This window comes from Cnephaeus nilssonii (genome assembly GCF_951640355.1).
Source record: "Cnephaeus nilssonii genome assembly, chromosome: 2".
In the NCBI taxonomy this organism is placed as follows: Eukaryota; Metazoa; Chordata; class Mammalia; order Chiroptera; family Vespertilionidae; genus Cnephaeus; species Cnephaeus nilssonii.
In genome coordinates, this window is record NC_137073.1 from 47,622,851 (window position 1) to 47,638,733 (window position 15,883).

The window sequence follows — 15,883 nt, forward strand, 5'->3', positions numbered from 1 at the left end:
CCTATATACTGAAAGGTGACCGGTTCAATTCCTAGTCAGGGAAGTCAATCTGTGTTTCTCTCCACATTAATGTTTCTCTATCCCCAATTCCTCTCTCTAAAAAAATCAATAATAATAATAATAATAAAAGACAGCTCTACTGCTCAGCTACTTCCTCTAAGATTGCCAATCCACTCCAAGGGCAAAAGTAGTTCTGGCACTGCTTCCTGAACTCCAATCCTGTCCCTGATTGTGACCTGGGAAATTCTCTCTTTCATGTCTTCAAGAAGACATGTTTCATCTTCAATGGGAACATGGTCCCAATGACCTGTTTTCTCATTATCCACTTCCAGAAATTCAATTTACATTTGGGTCATGAATGAAATGTGTAATTTCTGTACTTTCATTTCCTACATCACCCTTGATGACTCAGAGTTCAGATAATGCCCAGATGATATCTTTTTATTAGTGACTCATTTATTTATTCAACAAATACTCATTTAGTGCCAAGTATGTTCTATCCTTTTTTTCTAGAAATAGAGATTCAGTGGTAAACAGCTTAATCATTTTGTTCTAGGAGTTAGCCAGTTTTCATGAGAGGCTCGATCCCCAGTATGGGGCGTGCAGGAAGCAGCTGATCAGTGATTCTCTCTTGTCATTGATGTTTCTATATCTCCATCTCCCTTCCTCCCTGAAATCAATAATATATATACATACATACATATATATATATATATATATATATATATATATATATATATATATATATATATTAAAGCATTATTCTGTATGATGTTAGAGTAATTTAGCTTTATGAAGTTTTAAATTCTAAGCCTATTTTGTTACTTATTCTACACGGTGGGAATTGGAGATTAACTTTAAAACTTTCTACTATTCAATAGATGTTTGACTAAAGGTCTACTGTGTGCTAGGAAATGGGGATACTGAAGTAAATATGATAATTTCTTATTCTCAAGGCATCTGGAAACAGATACCAAACAGAAAATTGCGATAGTAAAATTACAAAATTACAACCTGAAAATAGTTGTTCTCAAACACTGTGCTATAAGAATCTCCTAGTCTACTTGTAAAAAACTGATCTTTCTCAAGTTTCTTCCCCTGACCCTGAGATTTTGATTCAGTAGATGTGGAGTGAATCTTGGAAATCCTCACAGAGATTCTGATGCAAGTGTTATACCACATTTTGAGAAATAATAATAGTAAAACACTTTTATAATACTATGTACCTACTATACTATGTGCTATATAGTTTATTTACTCCTCTAAACAATGCTTTCCCACCATTTTACAGATTAAGAAACTGAAGCACAGAATGGTTAAGTTCACTTGCATAAGGTCACACAATTAGTGCTAGAACCAGTGTTCAAACACACACATATCTGCAGGGCAGGCTTGTGTCTCCCATGTGTATGTGTAGCCTTCCAATCATGCAGAGATCTGTGAAGAGCTCATTTGGATTTTCAATAGCTCTCTCATTTCCAGGACCTTCCTGTTAAATTGCTGGCTATTCCACTGGTCTGCTGCTTACCTCATGTGAGACCACAACCTCAGACTAACTAATAAATAGGGTTTCCCTATTTATTTCCTCCCAAGTTTGTGATTTTTATTGACACAAACTTTTTGCCATCCATCCACTCCAAGTCAAGTTAGCTCCCTCCAGCAGCTTTTTTTTCTTCTTTTTAATACATTTTTATTGACTTCAGAGAGGAAGGGAGAGGGAGAGAGAGATAGAAACATCAATGATGAAAATCATTGTTTGGCTGCCTCCTGCACGAGGGACAGCCCCACACTGGGGATCAAGCCCATACTTGTGCATGTGCCCTGACCAGGAATTGAACCATGATCTGGTTCATAGGTCAATGCTCACCCATGGAGCCATGCTGGCTGGCCTCTCCAGCAGCTTTCATTGTTGGCCTCCCCCTGGTACACCAACACTGGAAAATGTGCTGAGTTTGGGAGATAAGAGCAGCTTTTCGCAAGAATGCCACAGACTCCTACCAAAATTTCAGCATGTTTTTTTTTTTAAATGAATAAATGATTCTCAATTTGTTGTTTATCTCAATTTCCAGAGCCCTTGAATGATTACTTTTGACAATTTTGTCCAGTGTATATTTGTTTTGGGGGAGAAAATTTGATTTTTTAGAAGTTCCACCTACCAATTTTGTCAGGTCTAGGATTTGGTTTTACCCCACTTACAGTCTAATAAATCAACCTGTTACTGTTTCATGGATGCTGGCAGAAGACAGAATTCCTGGGTCAGAGACAGAGGACGTTTGTTACTCATGACACAGCAAGCAGCACCACCATCAGCACATTTGCATTGGTTCCTCCTCACAAGGCCACATGGGGTGGTTGACACATACCTGCCAGGGCTTACCTTTCATGGCCATCCTGTTGTTAGGTAAGGGTAGAGGAACAGGAAATAACTTTTAGCTCTACCTGTGGCAGGAAGTAGGGATTGCCTGAGAATTAAAAGAGAAGGGGTGAGGGGCTATTTTTGAATTGGGTTCTTTTTTTTTTTTTTAATATATATTTTATTGATTTTTCACAGAGAGGAAGAGAGAGAGGGATAGAGAGCCAGAAACATCGATGAGAGAGAAACACGGATCAGCTGCCTCCTGCACACCCCCCACTGGGATGTGCCCGCAACCAAGGCACATGCCCTTGACCGGAATTGAACCTGGGACCCTTGAGTCCGCAGGCCGACACTCTATCCACTGAGCCAAACCGGTTTCGGCTGAATTGGGTTCTTAGGATATGACTAGGATTGGGATCCTGAAGTAGAGATGGTAGGATCAAGTTTTTGGCTTTATAAGTGTGAACAAAACAGAGACCACATACTAAACCTGACAAACTCCAGGGAGGCCTAAAGTAGGACTATAGGGCAATATGATCCTTAATGGCCATTTGTAAGCTTCCTGCTGCAGGAGAACAAAAGACCAGGAAAAACTTGCTAGACACTAGGAGTTGGACTAACTAAGGAATTGAAACTGTCCTGAAGGCACCTGATTGCACTCCTGCATTCCATCGCATTCCAAGCCCACCACCTCAGCCCCCAAAGCCATTGACGACAAAAGCTTCCCTCCAGTGACTACATCTACACTAATAAAAGAGAAATATGCAAATTGACCATACCTCCACGACACCCACCAGCCAATCAGGGGTGAGTATGCACATTAACCCAACAAAGATGATAGGTTAATTTGCATACACAGGCGCGGAGCAAAGACTGAAGGCTCGGGCCAGAGCGAAGACTGAAGACTAAAGACAACTGTAGACTAAAAACAACTGAAGACTGAAAAGGCTTGGCTTCTCCGCTGCAGCCAGAGCGAAGGCTTGGGTCCCGGGTGCTGGAGGAAAACCGGTGCTAGCAACCAGGGGAAGGAAGGCCTATTGCACTAATCTTTGTGCAACGGGCCTCTAGTATAAGGATGAAACTCCAGCTCCTGAGTGCTGCCATCATCGATCCAATGTCCCTAAGGCTGGGTGCTGTGCAGCCCTTCCCTTTGGATATCCCAACCCCTACCCCCTCGATTTTTCTTTATCTACCATCTGAGATGGCTATTTAGCCTGCCCGTGTGCACCACCCATGTTAACCTTTTAGTACCCACATAGGATGGTCTGAAATTAAAACTTTTTAACCAAAAACAGGTCCTGCAGGTATTCATGTCCTGGGTCAGGATCTTTCTCGACAAAGGTCAATCTTTACCTCAGCTGAGTCTTTCTTATTATCTTTTTGCATTTAGGATAACATATGTTTGGAATGTCAGGGTAATTTCCTTTTTCCAGACCCCCTCAGGGCACAATCTCCCACAAGAGGAAGACCACAGAACTCCTCATTGTTATTGTTATAATGTTAATTGTTAACTGTCCTATACCCACCTATTAAAAAGAAGTATGTGTCTATTCGTCTTACTTTTTAATTCTGACCCAGAGATTTCTCTGCTTTGCCTTTTCCCACTTTCCCTAATCTATCACCAATAAATTTCATGTAACCCCCTTATGCCTCCTCTTTTGATTGTAATGTATAAAATAAGATGTAAAACTCTCTGGAGCATTTTTCTCAATTCATTGAGATTTTGCTTCCTGGCAATTGCCATCTGTTTGGCTCAAATAAAGGCAAAACTGTTCTTACAGGTGTTTCTTACATAAGGCTTTTTATGCTTCTTTTACTTGATTGCTTTTTCTTTCTTTCTTAATTCAGAGAAGTTTCAGTCGGTTTCAGTTGTGGGAAAGGAACCTGAGAAAGGTGATTTTGCAGGGGACGGGGCGATGCGCTATGCATCCCTGGCCAGGGATGTGGTTGATTGCAGCAACAACATTGAGTGACCGAGCCCCAATGGGAAAGGAAACCCCAAGGAGCCATCTTGGAGGACCAGGGGAGTCGCAGTACCTCGGGAAAGGTCTAGGGTCTGTTTGGCTAAGACAGCCCACTCCTTCCTTTGGAGTTTAGGGGCTCCGGTTTGGGAAGCGTCGGTGGATATGGTAGGATCGAGTATTTGGCTTTACTGGCGGGTTCAGTGTTGGGCGCGCGGGGAAGGCGGAAGCAGTGCACCCAAGTCTGTTAGGAGCAGATACAGTGCAGTCCCCCGCACTCCCCAGCCTCAAAGTCAGGGCTTATGGGGACCCCCCATAAAAAAAAAAGCAGAAGCGCAGAAAGAGTCCACGTTTGCCTGGGTCAGAATTCTGATTTCTTCTCCGCCCTTCTGAATGGTCCGCTTCTCCCTCCTGCGCGGAGAGGTCCAGCCACGTTATAACCACTCCCTACACACACGCGCGCGCGCGCACGCACAAACACGCACACACACACATACACACACGCACACATACACACACGCGCGCGCGCGCGCACACACACATACACACACGCACACATACACACACGCGCGCACACTAGCCCTGGGGAGCTGCGGCGCCCGCACCGCCGACCTCCAAGGGTTAAGTGTCAGCGCGGCCCCGAGGGGTGGGGACTCTGGGTGCCTTGACTTCCGCGCGCAGGGCAGTGGGCGTGGGCACGGGACCTGCAGCCGGGCGGGGGCTGGACACCTCGCCCTCCCGACGCCCCGGGGAGGTCGCACACTGAGTGGGTCCGCTCAGCAGGAGACGAAGACCAAAAAGCCACGAGGCTGGGCCCGGTGTGGCCCGCACTCCTTCCAGGCAAGTAGGGCGTCGCGGGGCGGCGCCGCCGGGCTCTGGAGCGCTGGGGGGCCGGGCGGCCGCGCGCAGCTGCCCCAGCGAACCCGGCCCGCGGCGAACGGGGCGCGGCCCGCTCCTGGGGTCCCCGGGGGGCCCAGCGCCGTCTTTTCAGGCAGACGGTGCCTGTCTCTGAAGGGAATATCCATGAACTTTCTACTGCCCTTGTAAGTTTCACGTTGACTAGAAAACCCTTTTTTTTTAAAAAAAGAAAAGAAACCTTCGAGCCACATGCAAATAGCCCAGCGTCTTAAATGGTTTAATTAAAGGTTCTGCATGAGCCTCAGCCAGGCACAAAATGCTGAAGGTTTCGATGGTCTTATTTGGCTTCTTGTCCAAAAGTTAGTTTGGATAAAAATAATTTGGACTGACAACTGTGAGCTGCTTTTAGGTATTATATTAGTTAAGGACTCTCCATATTTTTTTTTTCTTTCTGGCAATAAACTTTAAAAAAGAAGGGAGAGGGGTGTCTTTAAAATATGAGATAGTTGAACACTTTAAATAGTGTGTTGGTTATAAATGGAGTTAAGCAACTCCAGTTTATATTTCATTTAAATCTGAAAGTAGAGGAGCTGGAGTAGAATAATGCCTTACTTCCTTTTGAAGCAAAGTAAATTGACGCATGCCCAGCAGTATGGTACTTGAAGTATAAACCACATTTATACTGTTGAGTCATTTGCTCCTCGTGGTATTTTTTTATTATTATTCATTTAACAAATTCGGGACTGCTGATAAACCTTGTCTTTAAATAATTCTCCCCGCCCCCAGACCGAACATCCTTTCTGGGTCCCCCCCATTTCTTTGCTCCCTTTTATTTAAGCAACAACTAAAGGGGACATCTGTAATACTTCCAACAATAAAGATTTAAAAAACAACAACACTTCTTTCCATGACTTGCGGCCAAGTCTCTATTTCCACTCCTCCAGTGTCCTCCTCCACCCTCTCCTCTGGGCTTTTTGTCTCCATCACCCCCTTGCCATTGGGGAAATCCAATATCTGTGCCTAGTTTTCACTTCCTATGACAGTTGACTACTTCTCCTTGATATTCTTTCTTCATTTGGCTTCCAGGTCACCAGTTCTGCTCTTCCTTCCACCTCACTGGTACTCCTATGTCTGCAGGCTTCTCCTCTCCCAACCACTAAATGTTAAGAGTACCACAGAGCTCAGTTCTTGGCCATATTCTCTTTCTAGCCATACTTCATCCCAAGGCAGTTTCTATCCCAAGCCATATCCCATGGTTGTGAATAACATCTATAGGCTGAAAAACTTCCAAATTTTCATCTCTAGCTTTACTTCGCCTGAGCACCAGATGCATACATCCAGCTGTTTACACACCATCTCCACTTGGAAGTCTAAAAAGCTTGTAAATGGAGTTAGTCCAAACAGAACCCAGTCCTCCCCTTCCACGTTCCCCTCAGTTACCTTCCTTGTCTCAGTAACTGTTAATGCCATTCAACTAGGCTGAACCTCGAGGAATCATCCTTGATGCTTCTTTTTAGCTCAGACCCTACATCCAAGCATCTAGCAAATTCTGTTGACTCTACCTTGAAAAGATACCGCAAATCTGACCACATGTCACCGCCTCCCTCATGCAAAACACAATCTCTCTTACCTAGCTGACTGAAGTCTCAGATTTACTCTTCTTGCTTCTGTCCTTATTCCTCCTCCGTCTTTCTACAAATAGCAGTGACTTTTTTCAAGTATAACCAGAATTTTCACTTCCCTTAAAAATCTTTTGATGGCTACTTATCACAGTCATAAAAAACAAACCCTTAATATGGCTTCAAAGCCTTGTGTGATCTAACTCCTGGCTGCTTCTCTGACCTCATCCCCTACCTTCTCCCTTGCTTACCCCACTGTAGAGGCACTGACCTCGAGGCTGATCCCTTTGCCTGCCATGGCCTCTAGTAGACCATCACAGGCTATGCACCTTCACTTCCCTGTTCAAGTGCTCTGTCTCAGTACTGCCATGGTCCTGTTGTACCATTTGTTTCTTTACTACTGACCCTCAGGTGGGTTGCTGTTAGATACTGGTATTCCATGAAGCATGTGGCACCTTTAGAACATTATAGGTTACGAGGACTCTCTAATATATTTTTTTATATATTTTTAGTTGGTTTCAGAGAGGAAGGGAGAGGAAGAGAGAGATAGGAGCATCAATGATGAGATAGAAACATCACTGATCAGCTGCCTCCTGCATGGCCCCCATTGGGGATCCAGCCTGCAACCTGGGCATGTGCTCTGACTGGGAATCGAACTATGACCTCCTGGTACATAGGTTGATGCTCAACCTTTGAGCCATGCCAGCCAGGCTGGACTCTCTCTATTATTAAAATACACAACCATCTTTCTGTTGAGCCTCATTTTGATAAGATATACAGTTTACCCTTAAATTCTGTGTTTTTATAAAATGTTCTTCCTGCTTGGGAGAAGATTTGCCCTTTAGTGCCAGCTCTCACTTTTAAATTCAGAAAATGAAAGAAAAATACCATCCAGTTTACTAAAAAGATTATGTAATAATTATTTTTGTTAATTCCTTTGCTTCAGTAGGAAGTTGTGGTCTCTAATTTAAAGACTTTCTTAATGGTACCAGTAACAGGTACTTTAAGTAGAAAGAAGAAAAATGAAGTAGCTTGTTCAGAAAATATTATACACATTTTAAGTGACTAAGTAGACATCAGACTATCAAGCTTTTATAGCAAAATCTCCATTTAAAAGTATAAAACCTAGAAAGCAATTTTTTATTTACTAAAATAAGTTTTTTTTCAGATTGCATTATCATTTTAGAAAAAGGATACATATATATAGATATACATATAGATATACGTACATTCACACACCTACAAAACACAGATAATCAGTGTTACCTTTTTGGTGTACTTCTTTCCAATCTGTTTTCTCCAGTTAGTTTTACAAAGCTGAGATCACACTGTATATGCTATTTTATACTCTACTTTTTTTCTGTTAATATTATGGATGCATTTTCTCGTGTCATTAAAATTATTCATAACATTCATAAACATTTTAAATGATTTAATAGGATTCAGTCATATAAATAGTATGATACAGTTTAAGTTATTGCCATTCCCCAGCTTTTGGACATTCTGATTGTTTACCTTCAATAGAATTTTGGCTAGTCCATGATACTATGTTCAAGTATCTAATAAAAGGAAAATATAGTCATAAAACTCATTCTTCAAAATCGCAGTAAAATGTCTTCGTAGACCCTGTGGCAGGAGAAAAGCTGAGCAAATTGGAGGATCTGGGGGAGAAAAAAAAAAAGACCTGTGTGCGGGGACCTGGAGGAACAGTGGGGAGCGAGGCAGGGGACGAGGTTGGAGCTGAAGAAGTCAAATACAGGGCAGCATTGACCATATTAAGAAATTTTTATTCTAAGAGCAGTAGAAAGCCATTGCTGGGTTGTAAGTGGAAGTAACTTGATCCGAAGTATGTGTTTAAAAAGATCAGTGCTTTGAGTGGAGAAAGGATTAGATTGACCAGAGTGCCTACAGAGACCAATTAGGAAGCAGTGCAGTGGACTAGGGGAGAGATGTTGATCTAGAGTGAAAATGTGGTGTAGAGGGAAAGTGGAACAATTAGAGATGTATTTTGGAGGTTGAATAGACAGGATTTTTGATAGCTTGAAGTGAAAGTGTAGAGAGGAAGGGGAAAGTGTCAGTGATGCCTCAGGTTTCTGGCAGTCATAACTGGAAAGTGATGGTGCCATTTTCCTTGACAAAGTATGGGAAAATGAGTGGAAGCTACCTCCCAGGCTACCAAGGAAGACAGGTTAAGATTGCTGTGCTATACATATTGCAAGAGCTGTGAACAGGATATTATGGGTGTCCAGGAGAGGAGTACTTAACCTAGAGATAACAGAAAATGCCTTCTGCCAAATATGAACCGTGAGCTGTGTCCTGAAATGAATATACCATATTTATGTTCACATAATTTTAAAAAATGCAATATAATTGCTCATTTTAAAATCCAAGATATCTTTGGATTGGCTAGTCCTATTCTGATTGAATAAGTAATTTATCTAATACAGATGATAAAAAGCTATTTGTTTGGCTATCTCTCTAAACGAAACCATACCAAAACAAAACAAACGAAAAACCTGTTAGTCATATCTGGAATTGTCTTATTTACTCATTCAGAAAGGTTTTCTTGAGTGGTGATTGTGAGACTTTGGGGGTATAGTAGTGAACAAGGCCAATTTGGTCATTGTTCTGGTAGACTTTACAATCTACTAGTTTATAGCCTGCCAGTGGGAAAAATGAGAAACTAGGCAGCAACTTAATAAAGTGTATGTGATTAGTGCCATGAAGGAAAGATGCAGGGTGCTACACTCCTAGATAGCCGATAACCCTAACTTTTCTCATGCAAGCTCTGGTATCTTTTATGAGAAATACAGGCACTAATTAGTTGGGCTATAAATAAGTATTAATAGGTAATATTTGCTAATCCTTTTATTTATACTGGGCCTCTGCCATCCTTATGAATTCTGCACAATCTCCAAAAGAAGAAAATAAATAAATGCCAGCTGATTCTTAATAATATTATTTCAGTATAAGATCAGGATGGATTAAAATTCTACCTTTTGCCCTAGCTGGTTTGGTTCAGTGGATAGAGTGTCTGCCTGTGGACTGAAGTGTCCTGGGTTCAATTCCGGTCAAGGGTACATGCCTGGGTTCCAGGCTCAATCCCGAGTAGGAGGTGTGCAGGAGGCAGCCGATCAATGATTCTCTCTTGTCACTGATGTTTCTCTCTCTCTCTCTCCCTCTCCCTTCCTCTCTGAAATCAATAAAAGAAAATTTTTTAAAAATATACTTTATTGATTTTTTTTTCCTTTTTTACAGAGAGGAAGGGAAAGGGATAGAGAGTTAGAAACATCGATGAGAGAGAAACATTGATTAGCTGCCTCCTGCACACCTCCTACTGGGGATGTGCCCGCAACCAAGGTACATGCCCCTGACCGGAATCGAACCTGGGACCCTTCAGTCCACAGGCTGACGGTCTATCCACCGAGCCAAACTGGTTAGGGCAATAAAAGAAATTTTAAAAAAATTCTACCTTTTTATGCTCGTATTGGTTACCATAGTTGGTATTTTAAAAATACTTTCAGTGTGAAGACAAGTCAACATGTTCCTTGTCTGGCTGTAGGTCTGTTCTCTTGTGTCCTGGCATTCCTGTGCTGTCGTCCTGGGGTTGGCAAAATTTTCCTGGAAAAGGTCAGATAGTAAATATCATCAGCTTTATGGGCCACATGGTTTCTCCTGTAACTACTCAACTCTGCCTTTGTAGCATGAAATTAGTCACAGACAGTACATAAGTAAGTGGGCATGGCTGTCTTCCAATACAACTGTATTTACAAAACAGGTGGCAGGCTGTTTTGCCCTGAAATTGGATGTTGTACCAATCACAGTTTAGTTGCAGGGAACAGAATCTACTCCAGCTAGTTGAAGCAGAGAGGTATGCATACGAGGATATGGCAGGATTTACAGTCTCATCAGGAAAGTTGAAGAGCTAGGCCCTAGGTTGCGTTTCTGGGGACACCTCCTTGCACCACCTAGCAGCATTGGGGCTTTTGCCACAACCAGGAAACCTATAAAAAAAAACCTATTGGGAAGCTGCCGGCTCCTGAGTCACAACTCTGCTAAAGTCTTCACCAGCTAAATAGGGGCCCCATGCTCTGCCTGCCTTCATAGTTAACCCAGACATGTAAGTACATCTGATTGGCAGAACTTAAACAACATCTTGAACCCTAGCTTCAAGGGAGTCTAGGAAATACATCTTTAAGTACTTTTGATATAGGAATTTCGGGAAGGAACACTAAAAGGAAGTCAGAATCAATTTTGCGTAAGCAAATCTGTAGTACCTGCTACAGAATGCCCCTTTGGCCACTTCACATCCATACTGAAACTTCCAGGCAACAATATCTCTCTCGAGATACAGGCAGTCCTCGGGTTACATTGGACTCGGCGTACATTGTTTTGTGGTTACGTCGCCATCTCCCATTTATTTATTTAAAAAAAATGTTTCATCATTTTGACGTATGCACATATGTGCTTTATGTTTTTTATTATTTATTTACCACAAGTAAAGGTCAGTATTGTTATCTTTCTTTTAAATTTTTTTTTACTGTCCCACTTCATCACTGCTGTGTATGTGCTCCATGTGAGTGACGCAGGTGCTTATGTAGGTGGGTTCCCGCTGTAGGAACGGAGGGATCTCCGACGTAACCCGAGGACCTATTGTAATGCAACTATCCCTCACACAAACAGAAGTGCACTCACCTTCTCCTGAAAGCCGCTAGGTCACCACGTTGTGTGCAGTGTTCCTCGGGAGCATGATCCCACGACCTGGCACACTCAGGAGCTAAGGCTTCTCTCTGCTTTCCTCAGGAAAGGGGAAGTTGGAGAGGCAGAACTGCCTAATGACCAAGAAGATAACAGCTCAGCTCTAAGAAGCTCCCTCATATTTTTCATCATCTTTTTCTCTCCTAGCAAATTCCTTCAGTTCCTAGGCATTCCAAGTATCACTTTTCTTACTGAAATCTTCTCTGGACCCTTCGTTCATTTGTAACTATTGGGTCTCTCCTTTCCTTCTTGGGGAAGTCCCCCCGCCCCCTCCTCGAGCCCTCACGTCCTGGACTCTGAAGCACACTGCAGTCTGGTGTGGTGGCTCCCGTCATTCCATCACTGCTCCCCACAACCTCCAGGTGCTAAAAGCAGTGGACACCAACCACTGCTCAGAGCACCCTCCTCCCTCAGTTCCAGATACCGATCTGTGCCTGATTTTCCTGCTGCTCCAGGGCCACTCCTCCCTTTCCTCTGCGGGCCCCTCCTCCTCTGGATGCCCGTCTGGCATTGGTTCTGTCTCTGTTCTCTCACCTTACTTTCTGCCTAGTCTCAGTTCCTCACAGAATTGAAGTAGTGCCCAACTTTTATCCCCCATGAAGATGTTCTCCTATTTGTGCATTGGACCTATCTGTGTATGTGCCTACTGGACAACTCATCTTCTAGGTTATGGGGTCCCCAAGAGCTAGGCTCTAGGTTGAGTTTCTGGGGACACCTCCTTGCACCACCTAGCAGCATTGGGGCTTTTGCCATGACCAGGAAACCTATAAATTCCAAGCAGGATTAATTGTTCACACCCGCCTCCCCCATTTATCTAGGCCCGTGGTCGGCAAACCGCGGCTCGCGACCCACATGCGGCTCTTGGGTCCCTTGAGTGTGGCTCTTCCACAAAATACCATGGCCTGGGCGAGTCTATTTTGAAGAATTGGTGTTAGAAGAAGTTTAAGTTTAAAAAATGTGGCTCTCAAAAGAAATTTCAATCGTTGTACTGTTGATATTTGGCTCTGTTGACTAATGAGTTTGCCGACCACTGATCTAGGCGAATGGCAATACCACCAAGTTACAGCAGGCACAGGTTTGGGAGGCATATGTGATTCTTCTTTCTGCCACCCACCCACCTTTGTTACCTACTATAGGTCTTTGTCTCCATGATCACTTCTTTAGGTCAGGACTCTGCTTTCTCCCCTAGGTTATTATTGCACCAGCCTCTCAACTGATTGTTCTGCCTGTCTAAGGCCTTACAGACTTCTATCCTGTCTAAAACACCCCAACTGAACACCTACCAGGGGCTCTCTTTCTGCCAGCATGATCAGATTCAAAGTCCTGAACAGAGTATCATAGGCCCCTTATGCTCTGTAATCCTATTTATCTCTCCATTCTAATCTCTCATCACTACCTTCTTCCCACCCTCATATATGTGGACTCGAGCCATGTAAACACCTAGTGCAAAATGATCCTAACAAAAGTTGCCCTCTGGTGCCTGTGTTTTTGCAAATGCTGGTCCCACTGCGTGGAAACGTCCACCTCTCTCTCTGCCGCGCTAACGCCCGTGTTCCCTGCTGCAGGTGTCCTTCCCCAGTGCTTGCGTGGCACCCGTTCTCCGGAGTGAAGCCCCAGTGCAGTGGGTCTAACTCGTCTACTTATCCTGGCTTCACAGCCCCAAAGCCCAGCAGGTGTTGGTACAGAGTAAGTTTTCAACAACACTTATTTATTAATAACATCAAAATGTATGAACTGACAAGCAAAGAACCCATTGATTTTGCATGTATTTGCCACAAGATGGAGCTGTTTAGATCGGACAGAAAACGTAAAGGCTGAAGGATTCAAGTCTAGTCCTAGATGCATTAATTTTAAATGTGTTAAATTTCAGAGGCTGTGATTTGAACACAAAAACTTTCTTTCTGTGGTAAATACATGGACAGATTTATAAATTGTATATGTGCATGTATTTTATTATCAAATTATTAATGATTATTATTTTATTTATTGTTTGGGAGCCTCTCTTCCCAAGTGGTCATAATGTTTTAAAAATGCAAACATTAACTCTTAATTTTAGGGCAACAAACTTTTAAAGAAGGTGGTATTAGGGTTCTCCAAAGAAACATGACTAATAGGTTAGAGGAGGGAGAGAGGGGAGAGATGGAGGGAGGAAGGGAGATTTATTTTAGGAATTGGCTCACATGATTGTGGGAACTGGCAAAATCCACTTCCTTTTTCTCACTCCCTTAATAATTTCATATAACCTTTAGATTTTAAATGCCAAATAACCACCTCCTGGCTGGACCTCTCCCCTAAACCCAGACTATATGCTGTGCTTACTCGACATCATTAGCAAGTCTTGCCATACATTATGGCTGTGCATATCAATCATATTGAATTACACCAGGAGGTACATAATGTCTAGTTGTCATCATTAAGATTGATCATTTGGATTAGAGTGATGAATCTGTTATATCTTTGAATGTTTTTGTTATGATCATTGAGTTTTCTGTTTCAGATGCATTGATTTTCATTTTATTGGTTGTCTTTTAAAAGAAATCTTCATAGCTATATCTTTTTCTCAAATTGCTTTATTGGGGTGGAGGGTGTCTTTTTTTCCTTTCCATATTCTGTGATTTTTTTTCAAGTCTTTCCACCATGTTTAACTGATATGGTTTTGATTTCATATTTACTTCACTCTTGGCTGTTTCTATTTTTTCCTAATAGTGTTAGGTCCTCGATTTGTCTATAGCTTCCCTTTCCATCTAATTCTGTTAATCTCATTTTTAATGTTTTTGCTTTATGGATTGTCCTAGGGTTATAGGCTATCTGGAGCAACTTTTGTTAGGATCATTTTGCACTAGGCGTTTATATGAGGGTGGGAAGAAGGTAGTGATGAGAGATTAGAATGGAGAGATAAAATAGGATTACAGAGCATAAGGGGCCTATGATACTATGTTCAGGACTTTGAATCTGATCATGCTGGCAGAAAGAGAGCCCCTGGTAGGTGTTCAGTTGGGGTGTTTTAGACAGGTTAAAATAGTTGCAGTAAGGAGACGAGGCTAGAAGCCTGTAAGGCCTTAGACAGGCAGAACAATCAGTTGGGAGGCTGGTGCAATAATAACCTAGGGAGAAAGCAGAGTCCTAACCTAAATATTCTCTTTTGTGTCTCCTAGAGCATATTACTCCAAGTGCTTGTCTATAATGTAAGAAGCATGCATCCAATGTAAACCATGCTGCTTTCTTCATTGAGAATGTCTTACTATGAAAAAAAGTCAGCAGAATTAAACAGTATATTTAACTGATGTGGTTGATGGACACTCTGGCACAATCTCCTTATCTTGACATAGGCTGGCACCAAAAAGTTCAGAGACTAGCAACTTGTCCATGCACTACACTTTGAGTTGCACTGTCCCAGAGCATAAGCGTTTGTTGTGTAAATTTTTCTTTAGCTTTTGTTATGTATGTAATAACAGTAACAGCTGCTAAAATTTTGGGTGCATTGTTCTAAGCCATTTTGATCTTCATAGGTACTATAATTATATACTAAAAACCCTACATGTAGGTGCTATAATTATTACCATTTTACATATGGTGAAATCAAAGCACAAAGATATTTGGTAACTTGTACAAAGTTTCCCAGTTTTTTTAATAGCAGAGCTGGGATTTACATTCAGACAGTCTGATTTCAGAGCCTTAAGGAAAATGGAATTTTTTATTGGTCTTTTGCATGCTATGATTCTTCTTTATATTCTTTTTTTATTTCCTGTAATGTTTTTGCATATTTGGCAAGATGTCCTTTCCATCTTACTCTTATTTAATATGGGAGTTCTATTGGAACCTCTTTAGCCTAGATATAAAGTGGGTACACTGTGGACCTTCATTCCCTCTTATCTCAGACCTGTGCTGATCTTTCCTTCAGAACCTCAGTGTCAGGCTTCATTCGGATGGATTATATTTTTCCACATTTCGCTTGCTTAAGGGGATGTGATTAGCTCTGTTGGGCTGTGGTCAGTAGTAATTGGTGGCTTCTATGGCCTTATATCTTTGCTGGGGCAAGGGGGGGAGGTGGGGGTGTCATTGTATCAAGTTAAAAACAGACAAACAAAAAAGGTTCAATCTCATAGAGAGCAATTTGGCCAAATCTATCATTATCACAAGTGCATTTGTTATTTGATATATAAATCCCATTTGGTAGGATTATTCTGCAGATGAACTTGCACACATATGAAATGACTTTTGCCCAAAGTTATTCATTGAAGCATTGTTCATAATAGTAGTAGACTGGAAACAACTCACACGTGCAGGAACAGGGGACAGTTATAGTACATCCACATGCTGCAAGATTGTGT

The 15,883-nt window shown here is 42.2% G+C and overlaps 1 protein-coding gene across 3 annotated transcripts in view; it reads left to right on the forward strand.

The window, feature by feature from the left end:
* Positions 1 to 4,937: 4,937 nt before the first annotated feature.
* The window catches only part of TICAM2 (TIR domain containing adaptor molecule 2), a 42,981-nt gene continuing 32,035 nt past the window's right edge, over positions 4,938 to 15,883 (forward strand). For all 3 annotated transcript variants that reach the window (XR_013814749.1, XR_013814750.1, XM_079793717.1), the window contains exons 1-2: positions 4,938 to 5,157; positions 13,118 to 13,238. The gene's annotated coding sequence lies outside the window, so the exon portion shown is untranslated. The remainder of the gene's footprint in view (positions 5,158 to 13,117; positions 13,239 to 15,883) is intronic.